The sequence below is a fragment of the Tamandua tetradactyla genome, chromosome 14, assembly GCF_023851605.1.
Source record: "Tamandua tetradactyla isolate mTamTet1 chromosome 14, mTamTet1.pri, whole genome shotgun sequence".
Lineage (NCBI taxonomy): Eukaryota > Metazoa > Chordata > Mammalia > Pilosa > Myrmecophagidae > Tamandua > Tamandua tetradactyla.
This window is the reverse complement of record NC_135340.1, coordinates 3,891,412-3,913,978: the sequence shown is the minus strand read 5'-3', so window position 1 is coordinate 3,913,978 and position 22,567 is coordinate 3,891,412. Positions and strand designations below refer to the sequence as shown.

At 37.8% G+C, this 22,567-nt stretch overlaps 2 long non-coding RNA genes across 6 annotated transcripts in view; one reads left to right on the top strand and one right to left on the bottom strand.

Annotated features, from left to right (window-relative positions):
- The first annotated feature begins 2,069 nt into the window (after positions 1-2,069).
- LOC143654779 (uncharacterized) overlaps positions 2,070-22,567 on the top strand; it is a 40,286-nt gene continuing 19,788 nt past the window's right edge. For 3 of the 4 annotated variants that reach the window (XR_013161942.1, XR_013161940.1, XR_013161939.1), the window contains exons 1-2: positions 2,113-2,187; positions 3,300-3,429. This is a non-coding gene — a long non-coding RNA (uncharacterized LOC143654779). Of the gene's footprint in view, positions 2,188-3,299; positions 3,430-16,298; positions 16,348-22,567 lie in introns of all 4 variants that reach the window. The other variant, XR_013161941.1, reaches the window with a different exon arrangement.
- LOC143654780 (uncharacterized) lies at positions 4,245-21,592 on the bottom strand. 2 transcript variants are annotated; one of them, XR_013161943.1, is made up of 4 exons: positions 21,531-21,570; positions 18,318-18,364; positions 9,931-10,143; positions 4,245-4,400 (listed from the first exon to the last, which is right to left on the bottom strand). It is a non-coding gene; the product is annotated as an uncharacterized LOC143654780 (long non-coding RNA). The 2 variants fall into 2 exon arrangements; XR_013161944.1 differs by lacking the exon at positions 18,318-18,364 and having other exon boundaries at positions 21,531-21,592.

Here is a 22,567-nt window from a genome sequence, read left to right as displayed (position 1 = left end):
TCCCCATGTTCAACCAGGCATATACAAACATCACAATTATTAGCAGCATGTTCAATTATTCTTAATTATTAAAATTAACTTATATTATTCATTCTTCCCATTCAGTATCTTTCAAATTACTTCAACCTTAATTAGCACCAGTAATATTTTCTCTTAATTGCTTTCATGGAAATAAAAGTTTTCTCTAAAAGAGTCCATAATATTGGCTTCTCTGAAATATCCAAACATGTTTCATTTGTCAGGCAAATCTCAACCTGATCAATAAATATGGGGTAATCCTTATTTTCCTCTTCATTTTAGAGGATTTCAGATGGTGCTATTTTATTCTTAGTCTGAATTTAGATTTTTATAATTTGGAAACTAAAGTATGTGTTTTATTTCCACTTATAGGTTGGATGTCCCCGCATATTCATGCAAGATAAACTGTGTATTTTCAAGTATGGGCATGCTTTCTGCATAGGAAGAGTCATTTCACCTTCTCACACTCTAAAGAAAACTCGAGCTCAGGTTACTGTTTCCAAATGTGTTTCACAATCCGCTTGTATCAGTCATCCTGAGCCCTTGTTACAAATACGACATCCTGGAGCCTGCTCCAGGCCAATTAAACAAAAATTAGGAGTAGTTGCAGGTACCAGAATTTCTTATAAGCCCCTCAGGTGAATTCTTATGTATACCCAACTGCATACGAATGTTGAAGATAGATACCCAAAACATACAGTTTTGATTTTATATAAATGATTTCCTTTTTTACATAGTGATATGACAAACTGAATATTTAAAGTGGAAATTACTGATGAGAGAAAAGTACCTTATACAAAGTTTAGAATAGCATTCAAATTCTGAATTACTAAACTCAGGGGAAACCGCACTGTTTCGCCAATACTTGAAAAGCAAAAGAAAAATAAGAGAGGAAATGGGAATAACTGTAGAATGGTTAGCATTTGTTTTAATTCATAAGCTGCCAATTTGGAGTATACCAGAACTGGAGTGGCTTTTAAAAAGGGGAATTTGTGAAGTTGCAAGTTTACAGTTCTAAGGCTATGAAAATGTCCAAATTAAGGCAAGTCTATGAAAGTGTCCAAACTGAGGCGTCCTGGGAAAGATCCCTTGACTCAAGCAGGCTGATGGGCCCAGAACGTCTCTGTCAGCTGGGATGGCCCATGGTGACATCTGCTGACCTTCTCTCCCAGCTTCTTGTTTCATGAAGCTCCCTGGGGGCATTTTCCTTCTTCATCTCCAAAGGTCTCTGGCTATGTGGATGCTGCTGGGTCTGGCTCTAAAGCCTTTTCCAAAAGGGTTCCCTCTTAAAGGACTCCAGTGAGCAACCCCATCTTGAATGGATACAACTCCATGGAAACTGTATTAGTTGAGAAACAGAATCAACAGGGAACACTCGTAAATATAAAATTTATAGAAGTGTCCCACGTGACTGCAGGAAAGCAGAGTCCAAAACCCGCAGGGCAAGCTGCGAAGCCAATGATTCCAATGGAGGGTCTGGACAAACTCCACAGGAGAGGATCACCAGCCGAAGCAGGAAGAGAGCCTGTCTCTTCTGAATCCTCCTTAAAAGGCTTCCAGTGATCAGATTAAGCATCACTCACTGCAGAAGACACTCCACTTGGCTGATTACAAATGCAATCAGCTGTGGATGCAGCTGACATGATCATGATTTAATTCTATGAAATGTCCTCATTGCAGCAGACAGGCCAGCACTTGCCCAACCAGATAAACAGGCACCACCACCTGGCCAAGGTGACACATGAACCTGACCATGACAGGAACCAACTAATCAAAAGTTACTACAACAATTGGGTGGGTCACATTTCCATGGAAACAATCAAAAAGATCCCACCAGCAATACTGAATGAGGATTAAAGGACATGGCTTTTCTGGGGTGCATAGTAGCTGCAAACTGGCACAATATTATTTTAACTTCAAGATCAAATAGCTCCTAGAGCATATGAGAAGTAAAGATCAAAGCTATTCACACTACATTCCTGATTACCATGGAAATACAAACTTCACCTTAACAAAATGACATCATAATGACAAATACATTCCAGCAAGGTAAATAATAATGAGAGGAGGTTCCCCATTGTTCTAGAAAGACTCCTTTCAACAGAAGATTGGGCAAGGTATTTGAAAACCATTGGCTGAGGTTGAACAAAATGTAAGGTGTGAATTGAAGTACGTGAGTGATGTATAAAAGGATGAACCTGTAGGCCTAAGAAAGAGAGAAAAAGGAATGATTAGCTATCTCTACTGACCATTACATAGGTTTCAGAGTTTAAAAATCCATTATGTCTCCATCTATCCGTGCTGTTTCTCTTAATTAACTGATTGCACTCTCTGCTTGGAAGGAGACATAGAAAATGAGAACAAAGATGAGTCTCACTCTCCTTCTGCTCGGTGGAAGGGTTTACATCATCCCAAGAACTTGCTGTGTGGACGGCTCTCCCTCCTACCCTCAGGACACAGGAGTAAGGACCTGGCTGAGTTTGCTAACTGCTATGACAAATACCACACAGTGGTTTGGCTTAAACAACACGAATTTATTAGTTCATGGTTTTGGTGACTGAAATTCCAAAATCAAGGTGCTGGTAAGGCTGTGCTTTCCCTGAAGGCTCCAGTGTTCTTGAGCTGGCTTGCCCCAGTCCTTGGGTTCCTTGATACATGGCGATGCCCTGGCTCTCCTCCAGAGTCTGCTGTTTCCATTGACTTCCAGTTTCTGGCTCCTCTGGCTGCTCCTGGATTTCCTCTTAATGCTTCTACCCAAATGGATTAAGTCCTCACCCTCTTTCAGTTTGGCCACACCTAAATAAGATTTTAGAAGATCCTACTCACAGATAAGTCCATACCTTACCTGATAATACATCTTTAAAGGGTCCTATTTACAAATGGACAATGAGTTCACACACACAAGGCTGCAGATTAACAGCATAAACATGTCTTTTGAAGCGTTACAAAACTCAGTCTAGCACAGGAACTATCCCCAATTTTATAAATGCTGGTTCATAAGTTTCCTTTTCTGCATATATTTAGTTTTAACAAAGTAATACATGCAAAATTTTAACAGTCTAACTATAATGAAAAACCACTGATCCCTTCCTCACTTCTCCTTATCCCTTGATACCTCTCCCTTCAATTTTTAACTATTTTTCCTGGCATTTACTTATTGGTTATAAATATAGGGTTATAATGCTATTTCTTGAGTTATCAATTTAAGACATTAACAGTGTCTTTTGTATTATAGGTGATGAGTCTTTAGATTTCCACTTACTAGCCCTTTTTTACACCAGCTTCTCATCCTTCCGTGCTGTGTTTTGGTGTCCTTGGTATGAAGCCTTTCCAGTTCCATTTGTCCACCAAATAAGTCTCTATTGCCTTGCAGGGAGGGAGAGAAGCAGCTGCTGGGCAGCACAGGATCAGGTAAGGGCCCTCCAACTAAAGCCTCTCACAGCCGCTTTGTATTCAGCCGCTCCTGGTCGTACCCCTCTGTTCCACTTCATCCCTCCGCTGTGAGAGCCCCTCTAGCAGGAAGCATCCTGCTTCCTTTTGGAATTCCCTTTCTAGAGCTCATATTTACGCTCCACCTTCTAAACATGTGTTGTCATTTCCCAACCTCTGATAACGTGTAGGTTTACACCAAACTTATTCCTTTTCACCCACTTTATCCAGATTTTCAAAAGGAGCCAAGGAATACATATATTCAGTGCACCGTAATTAACCCAAATCTCCTGAATAGATGGTGTAATCCATTCATTGCTTCACTGTCTCACTTCTGTTTGAACTAAAAGTCACCAGATTCTGTTTTAGTTTGATTTGGGTTTGGTATTATGTACAATAGTCCCACTGCTTAATTCTGATATTATGTTGAGAATTACAGTAAAACAATCACTTTCAGAGATTGATCCTAGCCAGGTAAATTAGGACAACCTTTTTGGAAAATAATTTAGCAGTCAATATTTAAAAGACTTAAAAATTTTACTGTTCCTGGACTCTGCTCCTGGACCCAGTTCCCACTTCTAAAAATTTGCTCTAAGGAAACAATTTTAAATACAAAAGTAAGAAAATTATGTGTAAAGGTGTTCATCATGGATTTATTAAGAGAATAAGATAAGCTGTTAATAAGATACAATAACAGCTAAGAAAGGCAGATCATACAAAAATGCTCTACAGATATGTTTAAATGATACTCACAATGACGATATAAAAACATGGAAAATTCTTATCACATAATGAAATCTGAGACTAGAAACTCATTCTGAGTAAATGTGCAGTCAGGATTCACCAGGAAACTTGTGTATCAGTGGAAGCACATGCCACTACATTGAAGGGGGCAGGTTATGCCATAGACTGAGCGGCAGCAGTTATTCCTAAATTCAGGATTCAAGGTCCACCTACCAGGGAGAAAGAAAATTCTTACCAAGACACAAAATTATTAGATTCTCTGTAAGTCATATCCTTGTGATTATTCCTGTCTCCTCAGCACTAAAAATATAGTTTAAAGCAACCAAGTAAGCTTTGGCTTCAAAATGCATTATGTGGAGACAGTTGGCAACATTATAGGATAAGTTATAAGAGTTCCTATAATAGAATTGATTCTAAGACATGGTCCTTATGACAATTCCATCATTCATATACATGTAGGCACGTGAAAAGAGAAGATATAGTCAGCCCCTTATGAATTAACATTGTAGCATCTAACAATTAAATCATCAACATGCTATTATAAGGATCATTATATTATAGCTAAGCAATAGAGCATAGTCACTCAGAAAACAGATCAGAGTTCATGTACTGGCTATGCCACTTCTTATTGTGTGGCCTTCTGGAAGCATCTTTAACCTCTTCAAAGTTTCCTGTATTGTGAAGTTGGAGTAATAGTGCAACCTCAGAGAGTGGCCGGAGGTATAAATGAAACAAATGCATGACACTTGGGAATTAATAAGTGTTCAAGGTATGTTGGCCATCATCCTTGCTATGAGATAAATCTGCATACTCTCCCTTGGCTGCGGCATGTCCAGTAATCACTGTTATTAATCTTACAGCAAAATATTTAACTGGAGCCAGAATATGTTTGGGTGCCAGCTCTGAACCTCACTAGCTGTGCAGTTTTAGAAAATTTGTTTTACTTAGTCATGCCTCAGCTTCTTCATCTACTTGTATTTCATTGTGAGGATTAAGTATGAAGAGAAGAGTGCCTGGCAAATACATATGCACGATAAGCATTAGCTATGATCATCATTATTGTGAAGATTATTCTTACTAACTACCATTAGTGACGTTGTCTCCCCTTTGTTCCTCCCAAACATGTATAAATACTTTCATATATAATGTTCACAATTACATTTAAATAACAGTTTTATGGAATATTCTCAAGTTTTCCATTTTAAAATTAACCTAAAAAAATTCCTATCCTATCACTTGGCTGATTTAAAATGGTGCATACTTACGCTGACTACACTTTCATGGTAAACCTGAGAAAAATATCACACTGGGGATGGCACTTCAGTTAGGGCTGAGCTCTGCTCGGGATGGTCTGTCTGGTGATGCACGGACTTGACCTTCTTCCCTATCCCGCTCATGGTATTTATTCAGGAACATCCTGGGACTGGCTAACACTAGCTCCCAAGCTAATAGCAGAACTGGGGGTGCATATTCCTGGGTCAAGATGCCTTTAAATCTAAATATAGCTGCTTCATGGTTTTAAACCTAGCTGTACCCACTCTCTTTGATAAAGCTCTATCAAAGTAGGCTGCCTTCCTTGGAATTTAAAATCGGAAGCTTGTTCCTCCAGAATGGAGAACAAAACTGACTCCTGATTGCATAACATTCTCTAAGTCCTTAAGTTCAAGATTCTTTAATTTTCATTAGAAAATATCTCATTTTCTGTACCTATAGATATCTTTCTATTAATCTCAGTCAGTCTTGAAACAACATAGCAATTCCCCATTTTTCCTTTGTTAATTCATGTGTTCCCCAAATGGCCAATTGCACAAGTTTGCTGCAGAACTATTCAACTTTTCAAGAACCATAATTGACTATAAGCACTAATGGTAGAGAAAGTTATTTAAAGTCAGTCAAGGCTTGACACTGAAACACAGACTATTTTGGTGGGAAAAGGTGCTAATTAATTATTTAACTCCAGGTTGTGATGGTCAGAGTTTGGCAAAGTGGTACATTTAAGGCAGAATCTGAGACCTTCAAGCCTTGAAGACTACAAGAGCACTGGTAGGAACCTGGTGATATTCATCAACATTTCACATTTGAACTGATTTATGGTCCTAAAATTTCCAGCCACTCTGAAACTTGTATTTTAAAAACCTCATCAATAGTCCACAGACTCTGACTTCCTTCCATCATCCACGATGTGGCTTTCCAGATGATGAATAAGACTCAGTCATGCAAAATTACGTGGCGCTTCTTGCCCATCACAACAAGGGTGGCAAAATGTCTTCATGACCACTGCATCTACAGTCACTGTGATAAACAGAATGTCTTCATGACCACTGCATCTACAGTCACTGTGATAAACAGAATGTCTTCATGACCACTGCATCTACAGTCACTGTGATAAACAAAATGTCTTCATGACCACTGCATCTACAGTCACTGTGACATAAGCATTTCTGAACTAATCCGATTCGAAGAGTTGATCAAGTCATCTGGTGTCATTTGGGCATATAATTATATGGTCACCAGAATATCAACAATTAAATACAGAATAATATGCAAAATCATTTAGACCTATCCAACTAATGCATTTTATTTAAAGCTATGTCTGGAATATTTCTTAGAAGTGATCTATTAAGATCTACTGTATGAAATCAATAAAATTGGAAGCTGGGTTAAAGCACCACTCAAAATAGTTCTAGCTCAGTGAAAGAACTATTTTCAGAGATAGAAATAAACTGTTATTGAGGATATATTTACAAACATTAGTAGGTTTGAAATTCTAAGGCAGATTTTGGTCTTAGACAAGGCTTTGGAAGTATTTAAAATGTTTCTTAAGAATCAACTCACACAAAAGTATAAGCTGTGTTTTACAAATAAAATCTGAATACTAGAAAAACACAAGGCAGTTTGTTTCTAAAGTTCTTGAAGAGTGAGTACTGAAATCAGCATACTTATTTTTATAGCAGTACTGAATAGCTTCTGAATGTCTCATTTTTGATAATGATGCATGAATATTCTTACTTCAGGGGTCAGTAAAACTAATTACTTTGGAACACTGGTATTTTGAATTTATGCCAGCCTTGTCCTTCATGAGAAAAATGCAAACCACTTCATATAAATTCACCTATTTCTAACTGATACACATATGAATCAAATCATTTCCTAATTTATAATTGGCAAGCCACAAACAAATTTGTCATTTTGTCTAAATCTGTATTATAGAATCCAGCTCTGCTGTGCCCTAAGTCAATTGTTCTTTGCCGTAGCCTTCACTGCTGTTTCATTAGATTGCAAAAGCATCACTCGAGGGTGATCGACCACAGTGCAGAAGAGATTAACCTCCCCCTTCCTGATAATGATTTTAGATGCTTTCTTTAAAATAACTTACAGTAAGCCTGAAGTAAATGAGAATATTAGTGATCAATTATGTTGTTTGAATAAAGCTTATGATTGAAATTCAATGACTCAAGTCCTTGTGACTATACTGTAAATCAATCACAATGACTTAACAACCTATATAGGAATGGATATCACTATACATCATTAATATCATCTTATGAGGCCTCTGAAAATAACTAGTGAGAAATTTTATGCTGACTATCTAGAATGATGGTTTATTTAAAATATTTTTAAAAGAAAGTTTATCCCTCTTGTTTACCACTGTATCCTTCAGTCAGACTAATATTAACTTCATTGTCCAAAATGAAAAGCTGATCTGCCATTAGGATTTTGCCCTGAGTGGTTCCCCAAAGTAGACTGAATTCCATCTTAGTATGTCATTCTACGCAATTGCTTTTTCCATTCCCTGAGTAAAAGGCTCTATGAATACTATTTTGGTGCTGAAAATATAGAATATATAAAAGGAAACTATATATATATATATATGTGTGTGTGTGTATGTGTGTGTGTGTGTGATTATAAGTCTCTGTCTATAAATCTATTTAAAACAGTGTCTTTTTGGTTCACTGTTCAAGTGTATATGTGCGATAACTATGTATGAACGACTATGAGCGAATGTGCAATAACTATGCATGAGTAAGGTTAAATTATTAAAGTACATTATGAATATCTTTTTGTTATTTCAAGAGGTGGTACATTGAGGGGTGGAGACAGAATTATAATATGATTTAGGGCATGAGTAATATTCTCTGTATAGTTGTATGTTAGTTACACTATAATATAGTCCTTAGACCCAACTATGGGGTGATTTGGGAAGGAAAAATTAAATGAAAACAAAGAAACATATGACCTTGGGACTTAGTGGGAATGTTCTTTACTGAAATGTCAGGTCCTGGAGAGAATGTGAAAAGGAGAAACGAAGACTGATAGTAATTAAGTCAGTAATTCTGTTATGCTACCAGCTGTCAAGCTTCCATAGGATGTACTTTCTTAGAAGGAAAAATAAAAATGCCTATACTCACAAATCTTCAGAATATCCTCTTGAAAAATATGTTAAATTTCTTGGAAATATTTTGGAAACATTTGTATCTTTCCTTCATAGCTCTAATCAAATAGGCATGTCCAGCTTACTGGCTTTCTTGAACTATCCCTTCTCCCTAACAGATAGATTACTGCTTAGTTTTCAGGGTTCCCATAGCATCTTGTACTTAATTAATTTTACAGTTAAAACCTCACCAATGGATACTAATTTGGGCTCATGTCTAGTTCTTCTGCTGAGCCATGAGCTCTTTAAGAGCTGGAACTGTTGTACTTATCTTTATATTCCAGGTACCGATCACTGCACCTTACAGACAATCAGTTCTAAATAAATGTTTTAATTGCCAATTTGTTTATCAACAAATGCTTATTAAGTCCCTACTATGTGCCAAATACAACAGTAGACAGTGGAGAGTCTATAGTAAATGAGCTAGAACATTTCACGGAGTTGTCACACTCATGAAAGGGACAGACAATAAACAATAAACATACATATAAAGTGGGTGTCTTAGTTTCCTAGGGATGTCATAATAAAATAACACAAAGAAGATGGCTTAAAACAACATAAATTCATTGTCTTATGGTTCTGGAGGCTACAAGTCTGAAATCAGGGTGCCATGCACCCTATGAAACCAGCAGGGGATATTACTTTCTTGCCTCATCTTAGCTTCTGGCATTGGCTGGCAACCCTTGGCATTTCTTGACTTAGCAGCCACAGCAAATCAATCTCTGCCTCTGCCTTTACATGGCCATCTTCTCTTTTTCCTGTCTGTTTCTATGTCCAATTTTCCTCTTCCTAATAAGTACACCAGTCGTATTGGATTAGGGTTCACCTGAATTCAGTATGACCTCATTTTAACTAGATTCCATCTTCAAAGATTCTTTTTCCGAATAAGGTCACATCCAGAGATGTGAGTTTCGACTTGAATATATCTTTTTTGTGTGTGTGTGGGGGGTGCATAATTTAACCCATAAGACAGGTGATAAGTTCTACAGGGAGAAAAAGTAGTTTGCAGGCATGAAAAGTAAAGGACAGTCACTATTTCAAAATAGAGTGGACATGGAAGGCCTCTCTGGGGAGACAACGGTGTAGAGGTAGAGACCTCAGTGCATCGAGTGTGCCACCAGCTGGGGAGCAGGTAGGAATGAAGTAGCAGGTAGAGCAAAGCTCTCAGGTCGAGGATTCCTTGGTGCTTTTGGGAAACATCAAGGAGACCAGCATGGCTGACATAGAATAAAAGAGGGGCAGGGTGGAGAGACTAGATTGGAGACTTGCTGGGGTGTGGATGCCGCAGACAGAATTGGGGATTTTACCTGAATAAGGGAGAAAGCCACTGGAGCATCTGGAGAGTTGAATGTCACGATCTGATTTCCTTTCAAAGAATCACTCTGGCTGCGTAATGGAGAATGGGCTAGTAGGAGCTGGGCCAACAATGGAAGCAGGATGGCCAGTTAGGAGAAACGGCACCGCTCTGACCAGGACGATGGTGGGGGTACAGATGGTGGAAGGTGATTGGCAGCTGTGTTCTAAAAGAAAAACGGACAGAATTTGCTGTTCGATTGGATTTGAGGTGTGAAAGAGAAGAGTCAATCTTATATGCTATCAAGCAATGTGTTTATCAGAATAATAAATACAAACATTCAGATAGCTAGAGGCTTCTCTTTGTGAAGTAGCAAATCTTAACTTTCATATAATCTCCAATTTATAATCCTTGGTAAAGCGTTTATTAAAACTTGCAAGAAAATGGTAAAGTTCAGTTTACCTTTCCTGAATCGTGCCTTTTTAGAAGAGTTCCCGTTCAACAAAGCTCACTTGCTACGTGATAATTTCAAGGTTTCTTTAAGTTTTTTAAATTGCATGTACCCGGTCAGAGCTGCGTGGTCTCCCAGGCCGTCCACAGCCTTTCACAGCTCTGTACGGCAGCTGCTCAGGGTCGGGGCCTCGTGGGCGGCCAGGACGGTGGCCTTCTTGGCACCAGCTGGGCTAACCGACATCATCTTACTAATGACCGAGTGCGTGAGAACTTTTTACACAGGTCAGGCATTAACTCTGCAGTGGGGTAGCTTTGATGGCCGTCCTTTTCATCCATGTGCGGAAAACAAAGCCCGCCGTTGATAGGCCAGCGTGCTGTACTGAATTTTGAAAAACATTTACAACCACTCAAAACCATGGGGAACGTTGCTCCAATATCAAATAAGCAAGATATACGTTACCCAGTGATCTTTCTTATCTTCATTATTCATTCCAAACAAAATCGCAAATACTTAAGTCTTATTCAATCCTAAAGACATCATAGACAAGAATTTTCTAAAGCCTTTATATCAAATCCGGGAAACACAGAGTTTAGAAAATGGATTAAAAAAAGGTCTTGGGAGGACTTCTGGGCCAAGATGGCGGCTTAACAATGCATGCATTTTAGTTCATCCTCCAGAACAACTACTAAATAACCAGACACAGTACAGAACAGCTGCGGGGGCCACGTCAGTGACGGACACACAGTGTACCCCAATCTGGACCAGCTGGACCGGCTGCGAGCCCCCCCAGAACCATGAGTTCCCCAAGCTGCCACAGCCGGCGCCCCTCCCCCACAGGCTGCTTCCCAGAGAGGAAAGGAAAGAGACTTTACCAACAGCAGGGGCTGCTGGAAAACCCCAAATGCGGAATTAATTAACAAATTCTGACTACTAAAGATAGTCCCCCAGCTCAGGTGAACCTGGTCAAAGTGGAGGTCGCTCATTTTTGCCCTAGTGCCAAGGGGGCAGGACTGACAGAAAAAGGAAAAAAAAAAAAAAAAAAACAGAAGGAAACAGAGGTTTTGTGGCTGTGTTTCTGCAGGGTCTTGGCTGCCTTTGGATACAGCAGCAGGGCTCCTTGGACTGCAACTGCCCCAGGCATAGGCAGAAACAAATTCATTTGAGGGCTTGTCTAGAGCCTGTGCCTTCGCCAGGGGAGGTGAAGCCCAACTCAGGTGGAATCCCTCTCTCAAAGAATTCAGACCCCAGGGCTTGGTTGTTTGGGGCCATTAAAACCAGCCTACAACCTCTCCTCCGTCTCCACGATGCCCCCAGCCAAAGTTAAAGGTACCACATCATCTTACGCTGATGGGACCTGTAGGCAGACAAGCACCACTACTGGGCAGGATAAGAAAAACAGAGTCCAGAGACTTCACAGGAAAGTCTTTCAACATGCTGGGTTTCACCCTCAGGGAAAAGTGATGCAGGTGACTCTTTCCTCCTGATAGGAGGCCAGTTTGGTCTGGGAAAATCCAGCTGGGGTCTATAATATCTAAGTAGACCCTCCTAAGTGTGTGGGGGGGAAGGCACCACACAAGCAGGGCAAGAAACAAGAAAACAAGGACTGAAAAATTCTCCTGTTAAACATAACCTAAGCTAGAGGTCCAGATAAAGCTGAACTGAATGTCAAAGAACAGATAGACAACAAATTCATCCAGCAAGAAAACCCTAGGTAAAAGAAGGGAAAGCAATCTCCAGAATAAACTAATTAAAGTAATTAAATGCCTAGATGCCAGCAAAAAATAATAAATCACACTAGGAAAATTGAAGATATGGCCCAGTCAAAGGAACAAACCAACAATTCAAATGACATACAGGAGCTGAAACAATTAATTCAGAATATACGAACAGACATGGAAAACCTCATCAAAAACCAAATCAATGAATTGAGGGAGGATATAAAGAAAGCAAGGAATGAATAAAAAGAAGAAATTGAAAGCCTGAAAAAACAAATCACAGAACTTATGGGAATGAAAGATACAGTAGAAGAGATGAAAAAAACAATGGAAACCTACAATGGTAGATTTCAAGAGACAGAACATAGGATTTCTGAACTGGAGGATGGAACATCTGAAATCCGGCAAGAAAAAGAAAATACAGGGGAAAAAATGGAAAAGTATGAGCAGGGACTCAGGGAACTGAAAGACAATATGAAGCGCATGAATATACATGTTGTGGGTGTCCCAGAAGGAGAAGAGAAGGGAAAAGGAGGAGAAAAACTAATGGAGGAAATTATCACTGAAAATTTCCCAACTCTTATGAAAGACTTAAAATTACAGAACCAAGAAGTGCAGCATACCCCAAAGAGAATAGATCCAAATAGACATACTCCAAGACACTTACTAATCACAATGTCAGAGGTCAAAGAGAAAGAGAGAATCTTGAAAGCAGCAAGAGAAAAGCAATCCATCACATACAAGGGGAGCCCGATAAGACTATGAGTAGATTTCTCAGCAGAAAATATGGTGGCGAGAAGACAGGATGATATATTTAAATTATTAAGAGAAAAATTGCCAACCAAGAATTCTATATCCAGCAAAATTGTCCTTCAAAAATGAGGGAGGAATTAAAACATTTTCAGACAAAATATCACTAAGAGAATTGGTGACCAAGAGAGCAGCTCTGCAAGAAATACTAAAGGGAGCACTAGAGACAGATAGGAAAAGACAGAAGAGAGAGGTGTGGAGAAAAGTGTAGAAAGGAAGACTGAGTAAAGGTAAAAAGAAGGAAAATTAGATATGTCAGATAAAATCCAAAAGGCAAAATGGTAGAAGAAAGTACTACCCGTGCAGTAATAACACTAAATGTTAATGGAGCATTTCTTTCTTGTAATTTTTTTAATTAATAAAAAATTATTTTAAAAAAAAGGCCTCGGGGTTCAACCAAAATCCCCATATCTAAAATATAATTCCTGAAAAAACATTAAATTAGAAATAATTTCAGCTGCACTCGGGTCTACAGGAGCACAGTACATCACACATGCACAGAATCTGCACCAACCTCCTAACATGTGCCGAGCCCTGTGTCCACGGCATGATAAGTCACAGTGTGTGGCCTCAGAGGCTCATGGAAAGCTCAACCCCTCAGCTACTGCCAAAACCCTGAGTTCATTTGGTTACGTTCTTTACAGGGCTTACCCCAAGTGTCTGAGGCATCTGGCATTTCCATTGTGAATCCAGACCCTGACCTCAGGTTAGTTTTATGAACTAACACCTTCTTAATTTACTTCTCTGTCCAGTGAGTTGTGGAGGAGATGATGCCTAACGCTCTGTAGTAGTTAGATCCAGACGTCAATTTGGCCAGGTGAAGGTGCCTTGTTCTCTTGCTGTGGACATGAGCCAGTGGTACATGAACCTCATCTGTCACTGATTACATCTGCAGTCGGCTAGGAGGCGTGCCTGCTGCAATGAATGATGTTTGATTTAATTGGCTGGTGCTTAAATGAGAGACTCAACATAGCACAGCCCAAGCAGCTCATCTCAGCACTTGCAGCTCAGCCCAGGCCTTTGGAGATGCAGAAAGGAATCACCCCAGGGAAAGTTGTTGGAACCCAGGGGCCTGGAGAGAAGGCCAGCAGAGATCACCCTGTGCCTTCCCACATAAGAAAGAACCTCAGTTGAAAGTTTGCTGCCTTTCCTCCTTTCCATCAACTAAATAAACCCCCTTTTATAGAAAACCAATCCATCTCTGACGTGTTGCATTCTGGTAACTAGCAAACTAGAACAGTCTCATTTCAATACTCCTCTCTCAGAGAGTACCAATGCTTTAGTTTATTTAGGATACTTTTAAAAATTATTTGCATTGGTCTCGAGCTAATTAATCAATTGAAAGATAATTTGAGTTACTCGTAAATGAGCAGGGGCCTACCTAAGGGCTGTGGAAAGAATTACAAAATATGTTGTGAGAATCAGATTCTATAAAATGAGCAGCATGTTTGTAGTTAAGAGTTTAAAAAGTCAAAATCTCCATCAATAAGGCACTGGATTGACTGTTACGATTCTCAGCAGCCTGGCCCATCAGATTTTTTTTTTCTTCTGATTCAAGCTTATGCAGGGTAACTTCACACTCTCTTTACATTATGCTGCCTTTGGAAGCAACTGTGAGTATTAGGATATAAACATCCTGTAAGCCTTTGTGCCCTGCTGCATATCATCAGTCCACCACAGATTTATTTTCACGTTAATGTTCAGCCTGGAATCACTGTTCCCAAAGAGGAATAAAAGAATAGCTAAACCGTAATCACATTTATTATTGTTTTCATCCCTTCTTTGCATTTGATATGAGAATCCCAGCTTCTTCTAATGCATCTTTTTTAAAAACAGTTTTAGGTTCCCAGAAGTGTTGCTTTATAAACCTTGTAAGTAGAAACTAAAACACAAATGAATAACATTTTTAAGTAAAATAGTACTTTCATTCATTTCTCTGTCTTTATTGCAAGGAATACTACTAGTATTGCTAAAATAATTTTGAACATTTTTAGTGTTCTTTTATGATTTTTGGTGCATGGCTTACAAATAGTGAGGAAAAAACAAAATTAAAAGTAACTCACATTGCTGGAAAAACCAAAAATAGGTACATTACATTATGTTAATATAAAACATTTACTTTAAATATATATATAATTAAATATATCAACCCTTTTCACCTAACAAAAAAAAAATCCATCATCATTTCTCAAAAGAATACATTTACCAGGGAACAACTTAGAGAGAAATAACTCCCTACGGTCACTTCAGTTCTTCTGTTTGCCTAGCGTAACAGAAGAAATTGCACAATTTCCTGCACAGGTTCTATGCACAAGGATCAAATTCCAAAGATGGTCCATAACCCATCTGCTTATGGCCCGGGCTAGACACCTTGTTTATCTGGGTCTTTACGAAATATGTTTCTACGCAGCAGAAAATTTTCATAAGAATTACATGTCACCTGTTGAAGGGATGAAGGGCTTTTTAAAAGCAGGAGTGTTTCCAAGCTCAATACAGAAAGATTGACTACGTACCACCTAGGTTTGATATTAAGATTGCCACTTTGATTTCTTATTTCTTTTCTTTTTTAAGAAACTAAATCACTACAACTACATATTCCAAAGTGGAGTTACTGGACTGTAGAATACACATATCATCAAATACAGTGAAATTTGTCAACTGCTAATTGACATTTTCATCCCTGTGGCTCCACTACTTCATATTCTATCATCAGATTTCAAATTTCTGCTTATTCAATAGGCACAAAAAGATATTTCATGTGGGTTTTATTTGCATGTTCTCTTTACCAGTGAGAATGACTCCCTGTGTTTAGTGTACATTTGACTATTGCTTCTGTGAATTGTCTATTCATGTTTTTGCCTGTTTTTCTATTAAGTTGTTTATCTTTTATGGCAATAATTTGAAAGAGCTTTTTTTGAAAATTGTTCTTGATTCCAATCCTCTATTTGTTATACACATTGAAAATATCTTTTCCTATTCTATGATTTTTAACTTATTTATGTTTTCTTTCGTCTAACAGAACTTGTTTTCATTTAAGGCTGTGGCGGACCTGGGGTGCCCTGCCTGATTGCAGCGCTCACCACTTCCTCACATGCCGATGGCTTTCCGAGCTGAGCACCTTCGCTCTCTGATGAGGGCACTGACCGCCCAAGTGGACGGCATGTGCTTTGCATGGGACAGCCTGGAAGGCCAGGGGTTATAGCTGCTGGAGGCAGCCTCCAATCGGTGAGGGATGGAAGTTGGTGGGTAAGCTCCCCGGTTTCCGCACCCCCAGCTGGGAACTATAGGATGCAAGGTTCTCAGTTGTCTCCCAGACACTGGCAAGCAAGCCTAACCCAAGTGAAGTCAAATGTATCATTCCTTTTCTTTGTAACTGTTGCTTTTTGCATTTCATCTACAAAGATAACGTACAGCTGGGAGGCAAGCACTCCTGGGAACCAGACTCATTCCTGTAAGTCTTCTAAATTTCTTCCTAATTTACCTTTAAAGTTTGTAAAGTTTTGCATTTTAAATTTAGTTCCTTATAAGTAAGATGTGTTTCTAAAGTAGAGGCAAATATGTTTTCCATATTTAAGATGATTTTTCATCTTTTCTCTAGTGGCATTTAATGCAACCTCGAGCATTTATGTCATATCTAGGTGGCTCTATTTCTTGGTTATTGATCCCGTATTTAATCAAGATTGCATAATTTAAATTACTATACATATTTAACGAATCTTAATATCTTGAAGATTATGTCCTCCCAACATATATTAAATGATCTTGGCATTTTCTTTATCAAACTGTGTTTAATTAGCTTATTGAAGATGTACAGTCTTACAGAAAACAATTGAAAGATGGACAATTTGCTTTAAACTTCTGCATGGGTTTATCAGAAAGCACGAAAACAATTATATAAGCTGTAAAAAATCCTAAAAAAGAAAGTAATACCATAGATGATTTCTAATTTATCAATTGTTTGTTGAATTTGTATGAATTACTGCTACCATAACTGGCTGTCAAAAGTAAAAGCAGGTCCTTGTTATGAAAACTGTAACAATATCTAAATGCTCAAATTATCTCCACATTTTTAACAGTCAGCCTTTATGAAAGGCAGACATAAAAGTTATAAATTGACCAAGTAGAGAAGAAAAGAGATGAAACAGACAACAGAAAAATCTCCACAGGAAAACCAGATAAAGTTAACAAAAACATATATAAAAATAATGGTAATTAATTTTAGTCATAAAATGAAAGGACAAAATGGAGAATTCCAGTAAAGGAATAGAAACTATGACAACAAAGGAAATCCTCGCACTGAAAACTACACACTGAAAACAAGTTAAGACCCAAATACTTAAGTTTAAAAATCACATTATGCACAGCTGATTAGGATTAGAGAACTGAAGATCGATCACTGAAAGAAAAATTATGGATAATGGGAGAAGGAATTGTGAGAGATTATCACTGTATGAAATGGTGTAAAGATCTAACATATTTAACTGGCATTCAAAAGGAAGATAAAAAGAGTACTAATATTTGGGGGTGAAATAATTACTGAGAATACTTTAAGACTGATGAAAGATATCAAGCCATAGCCTCTGGAAGTGCTAAAAAAAACTCCAGCTCAATGAATACAAATAAAGTGATATGTAAAAAGATGTCTTATTACCTTCAAAGAAGTATGATGACTAACATACCAATAAGAACATTAGATGTCAGAAAAAAGTTGTGCGTTAGAATGGTAAAAGTAAATGCCAATCTAGAATTCTATGCTCAGCATAGTATTGTTAAAAAATAATGGTAAATTTAAAATTTTTTTTAGAAAAACAAAACTCAGATGACTCAGAATTACCTGAATAAAATTAAAGGAACTATGACAGGATGTTTTTAAAGCAGAGGAAAGTGATTACGAGTGGTAGAAAGGAATTCAACAAAGAATGAAAGTAAACGGGAAAGGTACATATGGGAGAAAATATAAATGCAAATTGTATTTTAATAAACATGGATATTGAACACATATAGCATAAGCTATATAGCATTAAAATGTACTATAACAACAACTCTAGGGATTGTAGAAGAATAAATAGAGTTGAAATATTTAAAAGAGCTTTCTTTGTCTGAGAAGTGTGACTGTCAGTACTCTCTAAAATGGTGAAAAGAACGTTACCAAATCAACAAGTTAATCGAGAAAATGATTGTAATAATTTATAAATAACTGATTTAATTAAAGGCAAGAAAACTGAAAGCAAAATAAAATAGGTGTGACAAAAACAAAAACAAATTTTAAATAGTATACATCATTAATTACTTTAACATTACACTGACCACATAAATCAATTAAAAGAAAGATGACTGAGTGATATCAACATAACAACATAAGCTATCTCCTAAAAACACCTCCCCAGAGAGTCGAGGAATAAGAGGACAAACCCTACTTACTTGGGACACTGGTGGACAGTGGAGACTGGAGGAGAACTCCACATATACTGAATTGAAGAAAAAAGAAAAATATCAGATAGGAAATTTCCATCCTGAACCCCCTGGTCTACTGGCACCCCCTCCCTCATACTAATTCCCTGCAGGCTAGGGGTTGCTCAGAGGGAGTAGCCAAATCGCTCGCACTGCAGAGGCCACAGAGCCACCAGCAATCAGTCAGAACCCCAGACGTATGCAGGGTAAGGAACCCAAGTCTAGGGCTTTGCACGAGCTGCTGAGGAGTGCTGCACACAGCATGTAAAAGGGCACCCAGGGAGAGAGGGACTGCCATAGAAAGGTTGGCAGCATTCAACCCAGTTTTTGTTGGCTGGATCCCATAAACACAAAGTACACATTTCTGGACCAGCCAGCCTTTAGACTGATCCTATATGGCTCCACAGGGTAGAATTCAGTGACAGGGAAATAACTGGAGACAGAAAAGCCACAAAGAGAGAGAAAAAGGGGTGGGTTAAACTGAACTGCTGTAATAAATCGTAATAAACATATGCCAAGATACATACTGTAAGATTGCCAAATACCAAAGATAAAGAGAGAATACCGAAGGCAGCAAAAGAAGAGTGGTTGGTCATTGACAAACAATCCTCAGTAAGACTAACTGCTGACTTCTCAGAAACCATGGAGGTGAGAAGGCAGTGAGATAATCCAGTATACGAAAGTGTAAGGAAAATGGACACTGAATAAGTGAGAGAATACCACAAATCAAATTCTGCACAAAAACAAACATAACAGATCAAGATTCTTGGAAAAGGAACAGAGGAAAGGAAGCTTTATCCTGGAGGTGAAATAATTACAAAAATAGTACAATCTTAAAAATTGTACTGCATATCCAGGGCAAAAATCAGATGAAGACAGGTTGAGAAAATCTAATCAAACTCAGGCTACTCTAAAGGTCTAGAATAAATTGGACCAAGCATTAAAGAAGAGCCTTAACACAAAGCTAATCAACAATAAAACCCTAGACAAGAGGAGAAACTGAACTTTAGAGCTAACTTACCCAGATAATCAGAAGCCTACACTTCAACAAAAATTAGAAGCCATGCTAAGAAACAGGAAGAAATAATTCAGTCAAGGGAACAAACTAAAACTTCAGAGGAGACATAGAATTTGGAACAACAGCTCAAAGAGGTTCAAACAAATCTCCTAGGCCAATTCAAGGAGATGAAGGAAAATATGGATAAAGAGATAAAAGATATTAAGAAAAAATGTGTGAGCATAAAGAAGAATTTGAAAGTATAAAATAAGTCATAGCAGAAGTTATGTGGAATAAAGCTCAATAGTAGAGATTAAAATATCCTAGAGGGAGTATAGAAGAACAGAGAAAAGAATAGAAAAAAAAAAAACTCGAGCAGTGTCTCAGGAATGAGCAGCAGCACAAATCACTCACACACCGTGTCACGTTGTCCCAGAATGAGAAGAGAAGGGAAAAGAGACAGAAAGACTCTTTGAGGAAACAATGGCCCAAAATTCCCCAACTGTTATGAAAGGTAAAAATATACAAGTCCAAGAAGTACAGTACACTCAAAACAGAATAAATCATAATAAACATATGCGAAGATACATACTGTAAGATTGCCAAAGGCCAAAGATAGAGAATTCTGAAGGCAGTGAAAGAAGAGTGGTTGGTCAGACACAAACAGTCCTCAGTAAGACTAACTGCCAACTTCTCAGAAACCATGGAGGTGAGGAGGCAGTGGGATAATCTATTTAAGACACTAAAACAGAAAAACTTCCAGCCAAAAATTCTTTCTCTAGCAAAACTGTCCTTCAAAAATGAAGAAGAGTGTGCTGGTTTGAAAGGAAGCATGCCCCCTAAGAAAAGCCATGTTTTAATATAAATCCCATTTCATAAAGGTAGAATAATCTCTGTTCAATATGTTCGAAACTGTGATCGGATCATCTCCCTGGATGATGTGATTTAGTCAAGAATGGTTGTTAAACTGGATTAGGGGACGACATGTCTCCACCCATTTGGTTGGGTCTTGATTGGTTTATTGGATTCCTATAAAACAGGAAATATTTTGGAGAATGAGAGATTCAGAGAGAGCAACACTACAAAGCAGAGGGTCCACCAGCCAGTGACCTTTGGAGAAGAAGAAGGAAAACGTCTCCCGGGGAGCTTCATGAAACTGAAGCCAGGAGAGGAAGTAGCAGACGATGCCTTGCTTGCCATGAGCCCTTCAAGCCAAGAGAGAAACTGTGACTTTGTTCGCCATGTGCCTTTCCAGATGAGAGAGAAACCCTGAACTTTATCGGCCTTCTTGAACCAAGGTATCTTTCCCTGGATGCCTTAAATTGGACATTTCTACAGACTTGTTTTGATTGGGACATTTTCTCGGCCTTAGAACTGTAAACTAGCAACTTATTAAATCCCCCTTTTTAAAAGCCATTCCGTTTCTGGTATATTGCATTCTGGCAGCTAGCAAACTAGAACAAAGAGTTTAAAATAGTCACAAATAAACAGAAACTGCAAGAGTTTGTCAACAAAAGACCTGTCAACAAAAGACAAGAATCACTACTGGGACATCTGCAGGTTGAATGGAAAAGACGGAAAAGTGGTGTGGGATAGTGTGAGGAAATAAAGATTATCAGTTAGGATAGTTAAAGGGTAAATACAAAATCCACTAGTACTGTATACTCAATATATAGCTCTACTCTTTGATTCCTATAAGAGTCAAAATACAAAATGGAACAAGAAAAAGGCAAATTACCTAATAATGAGCATGAAATATAAAGTGGTTAAATGCGACAAAAGCAACTTACAAGGGAAAAAGCGGGATATGTGAGCAGAGAACATATATGCTATCGAAGCTAAGTTGGTATCCTTCAAATTAATAAGTTAGAGATGTAGGCTGTATAATATAAACACAGGGTAACCACAAAGATGGTATTTAAAAACATACAGAAACAGAAATGAGAAAGGGATCAGTCAGATAAATTACAAAAATCAACTATGTAGAGATGAAGCTTACAATAAAGGAAAAGAGAGACAAAAAGATATGACATGTAAAAACCGAAGGACAAAATGGCTAAAGTAAATATTGCCTTTACCATAATAACCCTGAATGTTAATGGCTTAAACTTCCCAATCAAAAGACACATATTAGCAAAATGGATGAAAAAGCTTGATCCAACCATATGTTGTTACAAGAGACTCACCTTAGATTCAGATGTACAAATAGGTTGCAAGTGAAGGGTTGGAAATAGATATTCCATACAAATAGTAACCAAAAAAAAAAAAAAAAAAACGGCTGAAATAACTATGCCAACATTGGGCTTTATGTCATCAGCATGGTGACATAAACAGATACTGAATATTTCTCCCTCAACAACTGCAAAGTTATAAGAGATAAAGAAGGAAACTATATATTACTAAAAAGGGCAATCCACTGAAAGAAATACCAATAATAAATCTTGGGTCCCTAAAATAAATGAAGTAAACACTGGCAAACCTAAGGGAAAAACAGACACTTCAACAATAGTTGGAGACTTCAATACATCACTGTCATCAATAGATAGAACATATAGAAAGAAATCTGTAAGGAAACAGAATTTGAATAATATGATAAATGAACTAGGTCTAATACACATACAGAACACTGCACCCCAAAACAATAAAATGCATATTCTTCTCAAGTGCACATGGACCATTCCATACACTTGACCACATGTTGGGTCACAAACAAGTCTCAATAAAATTGAAAATATTTTAATTAAGCAAAGCATCTTCTCTGGCCATAATGGAATGAAATTGGAAATCGATAATAGTCAGAGAATTGGAAAAACCTACAAATACATCAAAAGTAATATTCTCTTAAATAATCAGTGGGTTAAGGAAGAAATCACAAGGGGAATCTACAAATATCTTGAGATGAATGAAAATGAGAATATAGCATATCAAACCATATGGGCAGTGAATGCAATGCTGAGAGGGAAATATATATCTCACATGCTGTACATGCAATGGTATACATGTGTAACACTTACATTTAAAAATATTAAAGAGATAAAATCAAAGATCTAATTTCAGACCTGGAGAAATTAGGAAAAGATCAGCAAACTAACCTCAAAGCAAGCAGAAGGAAAAAAGAAACAAAGTTTAGAGCAGAAATAAATGAAATTGATAATAAAAAACAATAGAATCAACAAAACCGACTAGAATGACAAAGAATAAAAGAGAGAACATGCAAATAAAT